The following is a 20560-nucleotide window of genomic DNA, read 5'->3' on the forward strand; positions in this document are numbered from 1 at the left end:
TTGAATTTTTTTTTATCAGAGAAGTTCTCCTGAAATAGTGAAACCCATAGGATTAGCTTCCAGATTAGCATTTGGATCCGCAGCTTTGGAGATGGGATTTTTATGGTTTGGGGAGAATTTTCTCAAAAAGGTCTAGTTTAGATAGCTTACCATCAACACGAATGAACAGTCAGAAGTGCAACGAAGTACTTCAGCATAATTTACTGCTGTTTTCGCATCTGAACCAATGTGAAAATTGGGTAATTTGGCATCAAATAAAAAAATCTGGAAGGTCATGGCACGGTTTAATGAATAGGGGCTTCAGATTCTGGACTGGTCAGCTTGCTTACTGTAGCAGGCTTTGCTTCCTTAGAAGGCTATGAGTTTCATGTCTTCATTAGAGTATTATTCGTTAGACCTCTTTTAGTCACTCCGAACTACCAGTCTATCACCGTGGCGACGAGTGAAAAAAAATTGAAGAATCTCGAAGTCTCTCAAGCATCTCGAAACTCTTAAGCCATTTGAACAGAATGTCTGAGGCGGATCTGAAGAACGCGATTCTGCAGCTCACCAATCTCATCGCGGAGCAGCAGCAGCAGGTAGAAAATCTTGAAAACCGCGTGAATCCGGCTGGCAGTGGCAGTGAGAAAATCATCGAATCCCTGGCCAACGGCATTCAAGATTTCTAGTACGATCCGGACATAGGAGTTTTCTTCGACGGCTGGTATGCGAGATACGAGGACGTTTTCACGAAGGACTCTGAAGCTCTGGATGACGCCGCCCGAGTGAGATTGCTTCTACGCAAATTAAGCATCCAGTTACACGAGAAGTACGTTAGTACTATTCTTCCCAAGCACCCTCGGGACTACACTCTGGACGAGACCGTCAAGAAACTGAAAAAAATGGTCGGTCGTCAGAAGTCAGTTTTCCATTGCCGTTACCGGTGCCTGCAGTACTCGAAATGCGGATGATTTCCCATCGTATGCTGCCATGGTGAGCAAACACTGTGAAGCTTTTCAACTCTCCAAGCTCACACCGGATCAATTCAAAGCCACGAGATGCGGACATCCGGACCAGATTGATTTCGAATCTGGAAGCCGACGAAAACGCAGCAGGAGATGCAGGAAAGGTAACTCTAGAGAACCTTGTGGAAGAATGCCATCGCGTGGCCAACCGCAAGCAGGAAACACTGATGGTGGAGGGCAAAGAAGCACGTAACGTCAACATTGTTACTCGCAAACAGAAGAATCCTGCTACGGAGAAGCGCCAAAAAGTTCCTAAAACGCCCTGTTGGAAGTGCGGAGACCAGCACTATGTCCGTGAGTGTCCGTGCGCTTCCCACACCTGCTCAAAATGTAAGCAACATGGACAAAAGGAAGGCTATTGTTCCAGTAGCAAGCCTGGTCCATCGAAGCAATCAAAGCCCAAAGAGAACAATACGAGAAGCATTTCCATGGTTTACAACATTGGAAGCAAGCGGAAGTTCGTTCCGGTTGAGCTCAACGGTGTAGCAGTCAATCTTCAACATGACTCGGCGTCCGATATCACCATTATTTCAAACGAGAGACACAGCAACTACCATGGGAAATCCTACTCGATGAGTTTCAACCTCCAATAACAACTGCACGAGTTGATCCAGCAATACCTTCTACATCCGTCAACCCAGCACCCTCTGCATCCGATGGCCCTGTTCCTATTCCGATGCAACTGGTTATGAATCCAGCAGAAGGGTCATCTAGCCCGAATCCTTGTCCGATTATTGAAGAAGTTGAAAACGAAGCTACACCAACGCTTGGGCCATCCGATCATGTGGAAATTACCCTGCGACGTTCTTCTCGTGAATCAAAACTTCCAAGATGGCTTACTTACTTTTAAAAGTGGGAGATGTAGCAGGCCTTGCTTCCTTAGAAGGCTATGAGTTCTATGTATTCGTTAAAGTAATATTCGTTAGTCAACCACTAAGCAAAATAGACCTCTTTTAGTTGCTCCGAACTACCAGTCTATCACCGGGGTTACGGCTACAACACTTACCAAATCAAAACTCTATCTATGTAGAACTTATGAGGAGTGATCGTACGAATAAAAAGGGCTGCTTAAGAGCTGTATGAGTGATTTGAAGAGCTTAAACGAGCAGTTTGACAGCACCCCGAATGGGTTATTTGAACTGATTGAGAACTGTAGATGACCTACGAATTAGAAACTTATTGGAATTCACGTTAATTTCGTAAAAGAGTGAGAGTTTTTCCATCCGGTTCTATAGTTATGAAACACCGGAGTTTTAGTTTTCAAATGTTTCGCGCCTGGACACAACAATAAAGTTCAAATGACCAGAATTATTAATGAAGATAGCTATTATGTCCTACACTATATACTTCAATTCAACCGACTTCTTACAAATCTCTGGAAACTCAAAAAAATGAAGTGGTTCTATAGTTATGAAACGGAGTGTATATCGTAAGAACGATTCTGCGTAATATGCATTTGAAATCTCTTCATTTTTCGTTACATTTTAACGTGGGACTACGTCTAACTGGAATATATGGGGGGTAAAATGAAAACCTAAACACAGAACATGCAGGAAAAAGTGAAAGATTTCGAATGCTTATAACTCGAACATTTCTCACTGGATCGGAAAGATGTTTGCATCAATTGATAAAGAATATTTCTACGCATCTATCGCATTTAATGAAATGTTATTATTAATTAGATAAACAATTGAATACCTGTAAAATGTTAAGCGTTATTTAAACGCTCTAACTGACTCGATCTACGGTTTCCCCAACACAGACTTCAAAATCAATGTACCTGTGGGAATCCGCTTTGCAAATATACATGCAAGTAGGGGATATTTCTGTTCCCACCGAGCTGTGTTTCCCTAACACGGACTTCAAAATCAATGTACTTGGGGGAATCCACATTGCAAATATATGCAAGCTGCGAGTACTTTTGTACTTCCTTGTCTTTGTGCAGACCGGAATATGTCTTCCTAAAACGTACTTCTAAACTGAGAAGCCTGGAAAAACCGTACTTTCAGATACTAAGAGGTGAATGAACTTTCGCGGTACGAGAAATGTAAAATACAATGATTGTTTGACAATTCTTCCGTTCACATATTTTGGTATTTCTAGGCATCAAATCAAACGTAAAAGGAAGCCCATCAAATTTACTTGTGACGAAAAACATAATCTATTACAATACATGAATTGATCTTACATGGAAACTGTTCGAACTTTTTACTCAAAAAGCATAATTCAATTGAATTTGTTGAATTCAATTGAATTCGAAAATTGTTTCGTTCAATCGATAGTTTAATGAATACAATACAAATGCTTACTAAGAGTACGGTAGTCCCACGCCAACCTTGCGGTTATATCATAGATATATCCCACCCATTTTCTCGTAGAGTGATCCCTCCTATATAGAAACCAAATCAAAGTACTAAGTACTAAGTCAAAAAAAAAGTCCTTTAAAAAAGTAGTCTAATTCTTTTTCGAAGATTTCAAGAATGGAAAGTTGCTTCAATGACCAATATCCAACACCCACAACGTTTCACTGCAATCTGAGATGTTGCTGCCAATGGCCGCTGTTCTGGACCAATTTTCAGCGAAATTCACACGCTTATTTGACTAAAGGGTGTATCACTTATGTCACAATCGTTCCGTACACAACTATACAAAAGCATTGATTTGACCCACATTACCCTCGGACTAATGTTGTCGTCCTTGCAATCACACCCTCAAAATCCAACAAAACGATCAATGCGGGTGACAACCCACTAAACAACTGGTCCTGGAAATGATCTTGTTAATCTTTTGTTGATTGTTGATCTGCCAACGCTCGAAGGTGGCACACGTTTATCATGTCAACTTAATCATTTCCACCATCATTGACCAAACCAGCATAATTTGCGGTTTCGATTTCCCCCCGCTCGTGTCACAAATGAGATTATGCGGTTTATGAGTGCGTGTGTGTGTGTGTGTGTGTGCTTGAATTGGTGCGAAAAATTGATATTTATGTTCCATGCGTTCCATTATCCCATTTTCCACGGCTGTCAATGGTACCTTGTTTGATTAATGATCCGCCTCGGTTCGGTTGGCGGAGAAACGTAATCATTGTGCTTCAATTATATCTTGTTTATATTCGATGGGAAGTGATACATTCGGTATTGAGTTTTGTGGCAGGCTACAGCTTTGGCTGTCACTGAACGGTAAGTACGGTTCCGTTTCTTCGCCGGGCACCGAAGGCATTAGGTGCGCCGCTCAATTCCTTAGGCTTCCTTCCAGCGTATCAACGTTCCTAATTCCTGTCGGTATGATATTAAATATTCCTTACCCATTGTCATTGTTGTGCTTTCTTGCAGTGTTCCGTTCCAACTTTTTTTCCTCCTGCGACAAGGCAGCGTTTGTGATAGCAATATAAATGTGGTGAATATGTGGAGAAATTCGATATTGTCTCAGACGGAATTTAATTTTCAATAAACGTCGGGCAATCCACAGCTCTTTCTTGCTACACTTCCAATCATTCGGGACTCGGGTCGGCGGAAGAAAAGACGGCACATATCGATCGACCATCCTTAATACGTACAATAAATTGACTTACGGTGTTACCACCGGATGTCAACGCACGGTTCAACCGGTATTGAGTTGCTGCATGGCCTACGGAAATTTTCGCAATTCAAGACAGTTTGGCGATGACTGAAATTACCTACTGGTGAACCAATTCCGAGATCGATCTCATTTCAGCTAAACAAAACCCCCCGTAAATGTCACCGTCAATCCGAGACAGCACCGTCGGTGGGCAATACGACGGCACAGTTTTCTAAAATTAGCCCTCACTCAACCCGTAAAATAGGCTAATTAATACTAAAATTGGAATGTCATATAGTGATTCTCGACGCTTCAACCCGTCTCACCAGCGCATTTTCCGATTCGAACCTTCCCGCGAGCCAGCGGAGTGGTGGTTAATGCTGAAATCTGTCACATCTGGTAAAAATTCATTTGTTTGACATCGGATGGCGAAGGAAGGAAGTGTACAAGTCATCAAAAACAACGTCGCGAGACGCAGAGCTGCTAGAGCTGAAGCTGAGGGTGCCAAAAAGGAGGGAGGGAACCCGGTGGTGGTATGGAAATGGACGAATTGTTTATGTTTTTAGGCATGTTCCGTCCTGTGCCGTGGTGCTGTGGTATTAGTAGGTCAATTAGTGTATGCCGGAGTGCAGCAGACGGTACGGGCTCGTATCATGTTCTCGTGAACAAAAAGAAAAACAATTTATGTTTCCTGATATCTTAATGTATTTTGCCAAGCACCAGCGGTGGATGCTTCAAATCCTCAATCAATTACATATTGTATATGAACGATTTATTTTTTTTAATTCCCTCCATCGGCTGCAATGGTCATGGCGGTAACTGAAATTATTACGCGCCTTCAGAAGTGTTGGTGTGCGACTTCCCCGTTGTCCTTGTTTCTTTCATTTGCAGCGCGGCAACGCGATATTACCGAGCAGTTGTATTTCGTGCTCTGAATAAAATAAATGGAAATGATTAAACAAATGGAAGGTTGGGGGAACGCAACGGTAATGAGAGGGTTTGTGTGGCGGTTGCGCACGGAATGTGGGAATGGGTACGAATATCGCGTTATGGGGGCCGCGCGTCGCGGGTTTTTGACTTGGCCACGCCTATTCTATTTGAATTGTGTTTCTTTCGTTTTAGACATATTTACTTATTCAATCAGTACGAGTTTCAATCAAAATGATTCAAACATTCGCTACAAAAACCCTGCAGTGAAAATAATTATGAATGTACCATAGATATTTCGATCTGAAACTTGGTTAGAAATGTCCTGGGAAAAAGGTAATGAAGATGGTCGAGTTTCGAGCGACATAGCATGCGCTGCCATAACTATTTAGCAAATAGTGACGTTAGTCGTTGTGTTTATCTTTGATTGCTCATGTAAATTTTTTTTGTTCCATGTAAAAATTTTCAGGAAGTAGGGTCCCCCCACAATTATGGGTCACTCAGCGAATTGGCTTACCATAAAATAGATTATTATGGGATGTTCATTGATATTTTTTTCGGTAAAAATGTCCACTTTGACACTTAAACACATACTTTTTAGTATCCCATTGATATTTACTCAAATTTATTTGATAAACTTCGCTAATGAATGGAAAAGTTCGGAGTTAGCAAAAGTCACAATTATGGGTCAGTTTTCCCCTTGTAACAATTATGGATCAATTTGATACCTAATATGAGTCACTTGTTGATATGAAGCCCAAAGCGATAAAATAACGTGTTTATTACAACTGTTTACAATATTTTGTACTACAGAAATTATCTATGAACCACGTTGACTCGTTTAGGGTCTAAAATCTCCAAAAAATTTGTTACGTAATTTGTATACACTGCCTTACTTCATACAACTTTTTTGATGGTTTAAAAACAATAATAAACCTTTTTTGTACATAAAAATAGCTTCAATAAAAGTCTACCTAAATATTGATTGATAAATAGTTGGTTGACAAAAATGGATAGTCAAACCCGTGCCAGCATGATGCCAAAAAGAAAGGGTTAAATAAACACTACTAAGCAAAAGATTAACATACACGAAAAGGTCGAGAAAACTTATTTTTTAGAGAAAAAAAAGGTTAAATGTAACAGAAATTTCTTAATGTTCTACTCAAACTTAAAGACCTTTTTTTAAGTGAAGTTTCTGTTATGAATAATAAAACAACTTAAGACGAAAAATCTCTTGGACTATCGTTTTATTCATTTAAACAGAAAAAAGCATAATTCTGGATTTCGTATTGATGATTAACTTAAAATCAGTTTAAGGTTAAAAAATAAAAATAAAAAGTGGAAAAAAGACTTAAAGTGCGCGTCGTTTACATATTATATTTAAGGTGCCTTTTTCTTCTTTCTTGGAGGATTATTATCCTTTTCCTGCTTCAATTTTTGCTTCTGAAGTTTTTCTTCCTGTCTTTTCTTCTTCTTACAATCTTTCTCCTTTTCTTTCGGATCAGTTTTCGTTCTTCGGCCTTAGCTAGTTTTGATTCCTCCTTTTGTTTTTTCTCGTCGTCCTTTTTATCATACCATTGCCGCCATCTATTACTGGTCGGACCGATGGTACGTGTGCTTGTCGTCTTGATTTTGAATCGTTACTTTTGTCGTTAGCTTTTGGCCAAATTAAAATACCGTCAAATGGATCTTCTTGTACTGCATCTTCCGGTGTAATGGCAGCAGGAGTCACTACGTCTTCATTGGCTTGATACGATTGTTCGTTACATGTTTGCTCGGATGATTCATCTAAAAAATATTATGTGAGAATTAGCAATTATTCCATCTACCTACTTCTAATTGAGCCATAGCGGATCAAAGAGGTCTATAAACCATTTGCAAGAGATTTTTGTGTTTAAAGTGTGACTTGCAGATGGTCATTCTAAGAAAATTAAAAAAAAACTTTGGAGCTGTTATTTCCTTCTAAAATTTGGGCGATAAATGGAAATTCCATTATTGATGTTTAATCAGTTTGCGTTTCGCGAAAAGCTTACTCTATAGCACATAGACCATTCTGATTCTAATCGGCTCAACTGTTGATCTTGTTCACGCTTACCATGAGTAGTACTTTGTTGCTCAAGAGTAGTACACGTACCATCTTCTTTAATTGCTAAAGGGTGTGTCACATCAAATTGCATCACGGAAAAAACGCTGTAGAAATTTAATTTTTAGGAATTATATCTTCAACTTTCGCTTATAATCAGATAAGAGTGTATAGATCACGTTGGCCATGCTTCACTGTCAATTTTTCGTTAATTTGGAAAAATGTCGTCGAACGAAAAAGAGCGTCGTGAATTAATCCTGCACACTCATTTCGAGAATCCGGAGTTGTCCCATCGGGACATCGGTAAGATGCTGGGAATCGTCCAATCCACGGTCAGCAGAGTACTAAAACGATACTTCGAGAACCTAACCATCGACCGGAAGGTTAAGAACGGCAAAAATGGCCTGGCGGGAGGGCCTGCGTACATACAAGGTTCAGAAGGCTCCTAACCGCGACGAAAGGCAAAACATGGTGGGGAAGACGCGAGCCCGGAAGCTGTACACCGAAATGCTGACGAAGCCGCATTGCCTGGTAATGGACGACGAAACCTACGTCAAAGCGGGCTTTCGTCAGCTGCCGGGCCTGTTGTTCTTCTCCGCAGAGGACAAATTCAGCGTTCCGGAGGAGATTCGCAAGCAGAAACTATCCAAGTTTGCCAAAAAGTACATGGTGTGGCAAGCGATCTGCTCTTGCGGAAAGCGGAGCGCCCCCTTCGTGATGACCGACACGGTAAACGGGTAGGTTTACCTAAAGGAGTGCCTACAGAAGCGCTTACTACCACTATTGAAGCAGCACGAGGGCCCGACCATCTTCTGGCCGGATCTCGCTTCGTGCCACTATTCAAAGGACGTGTTGGAGTGGTACGAAGCCAACGGGGTCACCTTCGTGCCAAAGGAAATGAACCCGCCCAACGCGCCGGAGCTTCGCCCAATAGAGAAATATTGGGCGATAATGAAGCAGGCCCTCCGGAAGAACCCAAAAGTTGTCAAATCGGAGGCGGACTTCAAGAGAAAATGGATTTCTGTTCAAAAATAAAAAAGACGGGTGGGTAATGTCGGGGACATAACCGGAGGGGAGCTCTTGTTAAATATATATTTTAAATATATTGTTTTATTTTCTTCTCCTACGTGAATACCTACCTATCTACCTGAAAAATGGATTAGTTTACTGTTTACTCTTTATGAATATGTTGATGGTTCTGAAAAGAACCTTTGGTGTTGTGTTTTTGTTATCACTCGATATTCCTATCTTGTTCGGTTAAACCTTCCTGTTTAGCTATTGCGTTTGCCACAGCTTTCACAGTTGGAAAATTTCTTCCCATTCAGCTTGTGACATGTTGTTCAGTAAATTACATTTAATGCGACGTGCCGGAGAAACACTTTGCCACTCACTGAAACTAATTGTTGCCTTGATGAGCGCCGAACCGAAGCTGCTCTGTTCTTGATGCGGGTTTTCTGGTTGTCGTGAGCAGCTTTGCAAGCCAACTCGAGCACTCCGACGGCCGAAACTCTATAATCACTGTTAGGTATACTGGTGCTCCGGCACCAATCCGTTCGGCCTAGTTACCCTTGCGGAGCAATTAGTGAATGCGACCAACAGTGATCAAAAAATTATCTTCAATCTAAAGAGTTTATTGTTTTGTTATCACTCGATATTCCCATCTTGTTCGGCTAAACCTTCCTGTTTAGCGATTTGTTGCCACTCGCCACAGCTTTCACAGTTGGAAAATTTCTTCCCATCCAGCTTTGTGACATGTTGAACAGTAAATTACATTCAATGCGATGTGCCGAAGCACCACTCAGGGTCGCATTGGAGGCGATTTTAACCTGTAATTGAACATTTGCGATGACAGTGGTACAGTGTCGACTTTCAACGTGGGGTCATAATTTGGATCTCTATGTTTACAAAAATGTCCAACTAAATAAGTCGCATTACATGTCCGTCCAATTAGCTAAATGTCGAACTAATTGTAAATTACTGTACTTTCAATCTGGAAACAATTTAAGAATTGGTGAAAATTGAATAATCAGGAAAGTCCACAACTATCAATAAGCTCAGAACAACTGCCAAATTCACATACTCAAAAGATCCTGGCAAACAAATGATGAAAAAATCAATTTGTGTTTTATTATTATTTTGGATAATGTTTTAGAAAGCATTGAACTGTATTTCCTAAACTCTTTTTTGGAAGGTTTAATGGCCCTGAAAAGCGCCTTGTTTTATGGAATGGTTCCAATTTAGAAAACTTAGTACTCGTGGTTTTGAAAAAAACCATTTCGAACGCCCTCGATGCCGCCTTGTTCTGGATTTACCACCAAAGCAGTTTGTATAAAGAACAAACTTTTTTCTTCTGCTACCTGATGCCGTTTTGCGATTGCGTTTGCCACTCGCTGCAACTCCCTTTTGTTGTCTTGATGTCCACCGAACCGAATGTGGTCTGTTCTGAATGCGGGTTTTCTTATCGTCGCGAGCAGCTTTGCCAGCTAACTCGATCACTTCGGCGGCCGAAACTATATAACGCCGGCTAGGTGGACTGGTGCACTGGTACTAACGCGCTCGGCCTAGCTACCCTTGCGGGGAACTCCAGATCAACACGGTTCGAGGGTGATTTTGCCTTTCCCTTCACTTTTCCTCCTTTACCATGTCCAGACATGGCTGCTTGGGTTGGTTTGTTGATGTGTTGTGATGCGAACCGATGTGGTGTACGGTGTTACCGCGATCACCTTTCGGACTTTGGGAATCAGTGCCTTTGATTTGGAGATTGGAACGAAACAACTTTATTCTCCTTCGAGTATAATGTAACGATATTCGGAGTGATGAAAACTGTTGTATATTTGACCTTCCAATGTAGACTAAGACCGATTTGCCTATTCCTATCGGTTTTATATCGCAAAGCGGTGGGTAACACAATAGAAAAATGTTCGTGAGCCTTTGATAAAGATCGGCAGATCACAACCGGATGCTGCGATGGGCTGCGAAGAATGATACGTTAGAAAGAGTATGCTATCTAGACCTATTCGAGTAGTCTGGCTCGTCCATTAACTACGCGTTGCGTGAACATACCGGCCACCGTGAAAAAGGCGTCTTTTTAACTGAAACATATCTACTATCCTTTGGTGGCAGATGCCGATCTATCGATTAACTATATAAACGTTCCCTACATCTATTCTAGAATGATTCTATAAAATATTAAGGATTGGAATTCACTTCATTGCATTATGCTTTAATGTTGTTCTGACGTCACTGCTGGAATGCTCTGCTCCACCTCCGTATGTATGCATGATCATGCTGCGTCTGATGTCGTCTTCGGTTGTATACTCATCGTCGGTCTGGTACGGCCTTGACCGTTCGCGTTTTCGAGATCACATCCTGACCTTGAGCATCAGTTTGCGTTGGGTGGAATGGATGGATCGTCATCGTCACTTCGTCGTACTCCTCCGTATCCTGGGTGGCTGCATTCTCTGGAATAGAACATAGACAATTTTTTCAAGAATAATTGAATAAAAAACAAACACTTAACTGGGTTGGAGGCAACCGGCCTCCGCGGGTCCGAAAATCGGACGATGACCGTTGGCACCAACTGCTGAGCGTAGTTGTGCATCGCTGAGTGACAATTCCTTTGATGCAGGCTTGATTGGGGTGGATTACATTGACGAGTCATCCTTCCATGTGGGGTTGTTTCCGAGGTCATTCTGAGTGTCTTCCCATGGTTTTCGCTTCTCATGTTGTAAAACCACAAGTCTCTCCGACATATAGTGGATGCGATCGGATTGGCATTTAACCGGTAGAAGGTGTTTGCTCGGATTTATCAGTTACAGCACGTATCGTCGTCGAAGGTGATTATGGAGAAAGAACATTCCGTTATTTTTTTTGAAATTCAATATAAAATACAGACTTACATGGATGGGAGGTCATTTGACCCCCCGGCGTTGCGCAGTGGTACTGCGATCGTTGGAAGGATCCTAGTTTCCTTCTTGAAGGTTAGTGGATGATGCTAGATCTCCGCTAGGTTGGTAAGTGGGTAACACGCAGATCTTGGTGATGGAACGCCGAAACTCGCCATCTTTCGTCCGGACCGTTACCACCCGAATATTGTTGTCATCGCCTCTGAATATTTGTGTCACCCGCCCTAGTCTCCACTTGAGCGGCGGAAGATTTTCGTCTTTTAAGAGAACCATCGTGTCCAGCTTGACATTGTCCCGGCGCTGGGTCCAACGTGTCCGAGGTTGCAGCCCAGAGAGGTAGTCTGTCTGCCACTGCTTCCAAATTCGACGGACGTACTCCTGTGTTTGCTGCCATCTGTCGAGACTGTTCATCGGGATGCCTTCCAAACTAGGCTCAGGGACCGCGACAAGCGGACGATGGACCAGGAAATGCCCAGGAGTGAGCACCTCCAGGTCGTTAGGATCAGCCGAGAGCTGTGTAAGCAGACGAGAATTGAGACAGGATTCTATTTGGGTGATCAGAGTCAAGAAACTGTCTAGGTAGAGGATAACGTTCCCAAGAGTACTGCGGAGATGTTTCTTGAGAGACTTTACGGCAGCCTCCCAGAGACCTCCAAAGTTTGGAGACCTCGGAGGTATGAATTTGAAGGCAATGCCGTCGTTGGCACAACTACTGGTTACGAGGTGTTGATGTTGTTGGGTTTCGAACAACCGAGTGAGCTCATCGAGCTCTCGCTTGGCTCCTCTGAAGTTTAGGGCATTGTCGCACTCGATCAGTTCTGGCCTGCCCCGTCGGGCAACGAAGCGTCGCAATGCGGCGATGAATGCCTGGCTTGATAGATCTGTAACACATTCAACGTGAGCCGCTTTCGTTACTAGGCATACGAAAATGGCGATATAACATTTAACGGGAGTTCCTCGTTGTATCGGACGGTAGTGAAAAGGTCCGCAGTAATCGACTCCCGTTCGTAGGAACGGAAATGTTGGTGTTACACGTTCTGATGGCAATTCCCCCATGAGTTGTTCCATGACCTCTGGCTTGCAACGGAAACATTTGATACATGAATGCACTACCTGTCGTGCAAGATTGCGAACACGCAGCGGCCAAAATCGTTCCCGAACCGCTGCTGTCATTAACTGAGGTCCAGCATGGAGAAGGTTAAGATGATAGAACCTTAGGATCAGCTCAGTCAACGGATGTCGATCTGGGAGGATCATCGGATGACGCTGGTTATACGTTACTGGAGCGTTTCGCAGCCGACCCCCGACGCGCAATATGTCGTTGGCTATCAGCGGAGAAAGAGCCTTCAGCCTCGAATTTTTCTTGACCTGTCCATCGCCAGATATATCTTTAAAATCTTGAGTAAACCGTTCTTCCTGTGCGATTCGAACGAGGTTTTCTGTTGCCTCACGAAGTTCAGCCGTAGTTATGGGTCCATTACGTCGCTCTTCTCGGTCTCGTGACTTCAAGTTGTGTATGAATCGGCATATCAGTGCAGAAATACGCAGGAGCTTCGTGAACGATGAATATAATAAAAATAGTTCGTTGGGAGGTAGGAGTTGAACCGGTAACGCTATGGATCTTTCTTCCAACTGGTCCGGTGGAAGTTCATGATGTACTGGAGCGCTAATTGATGGCCAAAATCGAGACGGTTGGCGAAGCCAATCAGGTCCATTCCACCAGGCGGTGAAATCCTTCAATTCCTCCGGAGACATACCGCGGGAAACGACATCGGCGGGGTTTTCCAAACCAGGCACGTGTCCCCAGATGCCTCTAGCCGTTAATTGCTGGATTTCCGAGACCCGATTTGCCACAAATGTTTTCCAACGCGATGGGCTAGAGGACAGCCAATAATATACTATCGTCGAATCAGTCCAAAAGAAACATTTTACTTGAAGATTCACGCTAGACTCAACCTTTTCGAAAAGGTGGCTGAGAAGCAAAGCCGCAGAGAGCTCGAGTCGGGGCAGACATACCGTTGGATTTCGCATGGAGTTTCCAAGTGGAGCAACCTTGGACTTTGCGGTTAGGAGGTTGGTAAATATGTCTCCGTTCGTCGAAACTGCCCGCACATAGATGCATGCGCCATATGCATGCGTAGAGGCATCGCAGAAGCCATGTAACTCCAATGATACGACTGACGACGTGGCCGTTACCCACCGTGGAACACTAAGCTTTCCGAGGCCTTCGAGGTTGTCACGAAATTCTATCCATTTGCGTTGAGCAGAATCGTTGAGCTCGTCATCCCAGGCCTTCCCTTCTCTCCAAAGTTCCTGCATGAACAGCTTTGCTTGCACCACCACTGGACCGACCAGCCCCAGGGGATCGAAAAGCCGTGCGATATCGGAAAGGACGATTCGTTTAGTGATCGGTAAACTGTTGCCGTGCTGCGGTACCTCGAAACGAAATTCATCTGCGTGGGTATCCCATTGTAGGCCGAGAGTTTTTACCAACGAAGAGGGCTCGATATCTAGCAATGTGCGTTCATTCCTCAGGTTTTCGGGATCAGCCTGCAGAATTTCTTTGCTGTTAGAAGCCCACTTACGAAGCTGTAACCCTGCTGATTGCGTCAGCTGGAGAAGCTGTTGGATAAGCGCTTGACCTTCTTCAGCAGTGTTGGTACCTGTGAGTAAGTCATCCATATAAAAATCCTTGCCCATTACAGCCGCAGCTACAGGATGGCTCTTGGATCCAATTTCCGAGAGTTGCTGTAAACATTTGGTCGCGAGGTACGGGGCCGATGAAGTACCATATGTTACTGTGGTCAGTCGGTATGTCTTTATAGGTTCCAAAGGTGACTCTCTCCAAAGAATCAGTAGGAGTTGCTGATCGAGGAGAGACATCCTGATTTGTCTGTACATCTTCTCAATGTCCGAGATGATAGCGTACTGAGGAAATCGAAATCGAAGGAGTATGGCAACCAGATCGTCTTGTATCTGCGGACCAACCATGAGGGTATCATTAAGAGACACCCCAGTATTCGTTGGACATGATGCATCGAATACCACTCTCAACTTCGTGGTAATGCTGTCTGGTCGAACGACACAATAATGGGGTAGATAGTATGTTGGTAGTTGTGGGTCAGGGTTGGCTACCATCTCCATGTGTCCGAGCTCCGCATACTCACGAATGAAAGCTGAATAATTATCCTTCAGGGCAGGATTAGCGAGAAGTCTTCGTTCCAAAGATAAGAAACGACGAGTAGCAATTTCTTTCGAACTCCCGAGTTTGGAAAAAGTTGATTCCCGTTTAGGGAAAGCGACGACGAAACGACCATTAGGATCTCGGAAAGTTGTTCTGGCGAAATGTTCCTCACATGCAGCTTCCTCCAATGAGAACGTACTGGTAGTGCGGCATGATTCGATTTCCCAAAACCGAGCTAGCTGCTCCTCGACTGTGGCTATTGAACAAGCGAGATTGACGACTGATGATTTTATCCTTCCAGATCTGACCTTTCCAGACACCACCCATCCTAGTGCAGTGTTTTGAAGAATAGGTTCTCCGGGACCGTTCTGTAATTGACCATCCCTTAGGAGATCGTAGAAGTTTTCTACGCCGAAAATTAAATCTATTGGACCGGGTTGACCGAATGAAGGATCCGCTAGCACGATGTCCGAAGGAAACTTGAAGCTTGACACATCGACGACCTGATTTGGTAATTCCACCGCGATCTTAGGAAGAACGTGGAATTTCCAACTGGTATCAAAACCAGGGTGATGGGACTGGATACGAACGGTAGTAGAATATTTGGACGAAAGTCCAACACCACTGATTGGGATGAACTCCCTTGCACGATTCAGCTTCAATTTTTGGACAAGCTGCTCCGATATGAAGTTAAGCTGCGACCCTGAATCCAGAAGAGCTCGGGCCCACAGGAACTGTCCACTAGCATCAAAAACTTTCACTAGTGCGGTTGACAATAACACCGTTGTTGGGACGATATGCTGTTGCTCGTTGGGTGCTGATGAAAAGTGGCTTGTCGAAATTGCAGAGACGGTGGGGGCTGGGTTCTCAGGAGACGTATGTAGATTGCTTGAGTGAGACGACTGTGATTGGTTTGCTGGAGTGTAGGACGAGGAGGATGACTGCGAACCAGATGGCGGAAGCTTCGATTGGTGGGGTTGGTTTGATTGGCTATTTGGCGGATTGGTTCGTTGATGCAGCATCGTATGGTGCTTTTGATTACACACACGGCAAGCTCCACTAGAACAGCTCTTGACGAGATGAGATGACGATAGGCAATTAATGCAGAGCGAATTTTTCTTGGTGGCTCCGTACCGCTCAGTAGCGGTCATTTTGCGAAAGGTTTCACACTGGAACGGTGAATGAGGTGACTTCTTGCAGAAAGGACATGTTTTCTGCGACGGCGACACGGCTGAATGCACAGACGTTAGTTTGAAAGTGTTGGAACGAGATGCGGAAGACATACGAGGAGGATCGGATAGTCGAGGCTTAGAGGCGACAACAGACTGAAGGACCAAACTATGACCGCGCAGAAAATCGACGAGTTCATTGTACGTAGGAATATTTGTTGACTTCCGATGTGTCTCCCAATTACGCATGGTTACGGGATCTAGACGAGAACTGAGCATGAATACGAGAATAGTACTCCAGTCATCCGGATGCTCATCCAACTTCTCGAGAATTTTCAGATTTCGCTCATATTCATCGATCAGCCTGTTAAGAGATTCAAAACATTCTTTTCTCATAGGCTCTGCTATAAAAAGAGCTTCAACATATGATTTTACTAGGAGATATTTGTTCTCGTACCTCTTTTCTAATAATTCCCATGCGATAGAATAGTTGGCTGATGTAACCTCAATTACTTCGATCACACGCTTAGCCTCTTTAGATAAAGATGAGACTAAGTACGAAAATTTGTCCACATTGCTGAGCTGAGGTGCGGAACCGATCAACGATTTAAAAGTATCCCTAAATGTGGGCCATTCCCTAATGGATCCGTCGAAATGCGGAAGTTTTATTTCCGGAAATTTCACCCGCGAATGTACGGTATTTGTAGCGGATTGCACGACCATTGCGGTAGATGATGAAGGTTTTTGTATATTCGAAACTAGAAATCCTTTGATTTTCAGGTAAGTGAGCTCAAATTCAGCGCGTGCGGATTGATATAGATTTTCGATCGATCCATCGGAACCTTCTTCCTTTTTGATTGATTGTCTTAGTGCTCCTTGAAATTCATCGGATGACTCCAACTCTAACCTAACACGCTTAAACTCGTCGTTGATCTCCTCTAAATATTCTTTCCACGCTCCTAGCATATTCTTATCCGTCTCTTCATTGTATTTTCCTATGGATCTTTCCAAATTTTTGAGAGAATCTATGCAAAAACGCTCCTGACGGGAAAGCTTCTTAAATTCAGTCGCCATCTTGACTAGTAAACTGCACTAGAACAATCGATTAGAACCGCGTGTCACACACGTGCTTGCCAATTTGCCAACCAACTGCCAAAATTCATCAAAACCTACTCACGTCCGTACCACTTAAGTCATGCAAGAATTGCGAAAAATTCAGTAAGCCAGCGAACTGAAACTTACTTATGTTATCTCTATCCTTTTGGATCACATGCAAATCTACTTACAGTCTCCGTCGGGGTAAAGAGAGAAACCCAAGCCACGCCACGCGGCGGTATCCAAGCCTCCGGTTATTCAATCTCGAGATGATAATGGGATGAATAGATGAATAGATGAATAGCGCACACTTCACAAAGGACCCGCGCTTCTTGCTGGATGTTGTTCCACTGGCACTTTTTTCGGGTAATAAGTTACCACTGAATAATTATTATTCGCTCACCGTTCGATTCCGCGAGACTAATTTCTTTCTTCAGTTATTTCTAATGTCGCTAAAGTTTCACATCAAGTACCGTCCGTGGTACATAAGTCTTTTTTAACACTTCACTTGTGAATTCACTCCGAACAGACCGCGAATCGCAAACACTGATCCCAAGAGTCCTTGATCCGGTTCGAAGGACCAATTTTTTATGTTACCGCGATCACCTTTCGGACTTTGGGAATCAGTGCCTTTGATTTGGAGATTGGAACGAAACAACTTTATTCTCCTTCGAGTATAATGTAACGATATTCGGAGTGATGAAAACTGTTGTATATTTGACCTTCCAATGTAGACTAAGACCGATTTGCCTATTCCTATCGGTTTTATATCGCAAAGCGGTGGGTAACACAATAGAAAAATGTTCGTGAGCCTTTGATAAAGATCGGCAGATCACAACCGGATGCTGCGATGGGCTGCGAAGAATGATACGTTAGAAAGAGTATGCTATCTAGACCTATTCGAGTAGTCTGGCTCGTCCATTAACTACGCGTTGCGTGAACATACGGTTTGAATGAGAATGATCGTTATGGCAGCGGAGCGAGGATTTTTAAGCTGACTGGCTGGCTCGAGAATTACGCATGTGTGAGACTGCGACCAATGTTTCATTCATTTTTTTCTTTTTCCTTTCCAATCGTGCTTCATTCTATTTCGCTGCTGCTCTGGTTGCCCGTTTTGGTCGGTACGATTTGAGGAGCACAAAATGGACCAATCAAAAATGGGCACATAGTGCATTTGGACAATGCTTGATATTTCACAATTATTCAATTATTTATCTCCAGAAAAATGAAATGTCATTCGTTATGATAGATGCGTAGATATATTTCCTTTCAATTGATGCAAAAACCTTTGCGATCTATTGAGAAATGCTCGAGTTATAAGCGTTCCAAATCTTGCAATTTTTCCTACTTGTTCAGTGCCTAGATTTCCATTCCACCCCCTATATCTTCCGGTTAGACGTAGTCCTACGTCAAAAAACTACAACCTGACGTTGTACAGAACCTTATGGACGGGGTAAAGAGGAAGGTGCGAGCATACGGGCTTGGACTCGAAGTATGAATAAAAAGAAAATGCCAAAAGTTGTTTAATAGTTTTTATTTTACTGTCTAAAATTTTCAAAAGGATCGGTCTACTGGGCGAATTTCTACAGCGTTTTTTCCGTAATGCAATTTGATGTGACACACCCTTTATGCCTTAAGCGTCCGAAATATGATTCGGAACGGTACGATGATGGTGTTTCTTCGGGAAAATGAAATCACCTTGCATTGGGCTAAGAGGTGGAGAATTTATGTTGTAGACTGAATTGAAGAGCTTCGCGAAAAGGTTAGCAATTTCAAGAGGGGTGCTAGCAGTGATCCCATTGAATGTCACTCTTTCCGGAATACGGTTACCTGATCGCTGTGATTTTAAGAACTTCCAGAATTCCAACGGGTTTCGCTTCAGGTTTGCTTCCGTTCGTTTCACGTATTCCTCGTGGCATGAGTTTAGGAGTTCGTTATACTGCAGTTCGATTATTCTGAGACTGTTTTTACTGTCGGTTGTTCGGGTGTTCAGATAACGTTTGCGAGACTTACGCAATACATTTCGTAAATTTCGTAGTTCAGAATTCCACCAGGGTTGGCATGAGGTACGCCTCGCCACGCGTCGTTGGATAGGAACACGTGCGTAAATGATTTCGTATAATTTGGCATAGAAACGATCAGACAATGCATCCGCGGAGTCTCCGGTTAGAATTTGTTGCCAGTCGATAATAGACAAGTCGTTGTTCAATGAGCCATAGTCACAGCCTGAAATTGCGGTTTGTGGAATCCAGTTTGATGATGAACGGACTGTGATGTTCGTTCAACTCCAGTAGTGGAGTTGAAGGCTCGATAAGGTTAACATCATCTGGTTCACTGTTGAAGGCTAAATCAAGCAATCTATCATTCGCGTTTGAAAAATAATTCACTTGAATTAGCCCGCAGGCAAGCATCGGTTCAGTGAGAGCAAGTTCTTGCTCCGTTGATGCATTGGATGGTAAATAGCCGTTCAAGTCTTCATCGAATACCATTTCACAAATGGAAGGTTGTAGTCACCCATCGCCAAGATTATCTACGATCGCTTGTACTGCGTTGATGTGAGACGTGTAGACAAGGGGACTGGAGAGAGGGCGAATATAAATACCGGTGATGAAAAGCGAGCGGTGCAACAGATTAACACTTTGAACGCCTCGTCGCCCAGATCTGGGTGACGGGTGTATTTCCTGGGAGGCCCCGTCACCCAGATGTGGGTGACACATTTCTCGTTCAAATTTAATAGGATTTTTAAACGGAATCTGATAGAATGGGCACTTAAATGTAAATATGGGTTATGTAGGATAGTCAAAAAATCAAAAACATAATAATATAGTTTTTATACTATACTTTTAAACGGTTTTATTTAGCATTACCTACTGTAAAGATGTTTGTATGTTTAACTGCAGGGTTGTCCCACATAAACAGAAATTTACCCTCCTTCCTGTTGACCGATTGATCTGAAATTTGAAGCACGCCTTTATCTCTGCTGTCGTTATAAAACTGCGTTTTCTATAATTTTGAACATCCAAGATGGCGGCCGCAACAAAATGGCGGACTACATATTTTATCAAAACCCCATCAATATGGGTATCAAATGAAAGGGCTTGACTAGTAGAACACAGTCATTCATGAAAAATGTAAATCCAAAATGACCGCCATCACAAAATGGGACATTTTTTTTCATTTCATCAATATGGCTATCAAACGAAATGGCTTGAATAGTAAAACATACTTTTTTGTGAAAAATCACATTTTAAAATGTACTGTTGAAAAATAAATATCTTTATGTCGTCTATAGTAAGTTCTTCTAACATATCGTCCAGATCTTCACTTGCGTATAGTTCCTCAATATCCAAATCGGAACTCGATGAGATAATACTCGAAACTTTTCTTTTAACGCTTCGTACTATTTCGTCGTTACTAATATCCTCGCTTTGAAATTTACTATTACGCCGTCCGGTGAACATTTTAAGAATGAAAAAACACGTGTGTCTAAAAAAACATAATAAACATATTGTTTTTTGGAATAAACAGGGGCTTCTCTGCGATGCGCAATTATTAGTCTCATTCTCAGAAAAAAAAACTTGCAACATGCTTCTTCTTTTAGATTTTTAACTACCAAGCGCAAAGAACGATGA

At 42.9% G+C, this 20560-nt stretch overlaps 1 protein-coding gene across 4 annotated transcripts in view; it reads left to right on the top strand.

Annotated features, from left to right (window-relative positions):
- LOC129768641 (protein dead ringer) overlaps positions 1-20560 on the top strand; it is a 282371-nt gene that overhangs the window by 13021 nt on the left and 248790 nt on the right. The gene's annotated exons all lie outside the window — the stretch shown is intronic.

This window comes from Toxorhynchites rutilus, chromosome 2 (assembly GCF_029784135.1).
Source record: "Toxorhynchites rutilus septentrionalis strain SRP chromosome 2, ASM2978413v1, whole genome shotgun sequence".
NCBI lineage: Eukaryota > Metazoa > Arthropoda > Insecta > Diptera > Culicidae > Toxorhynchites > Toxorhynchites rutilus.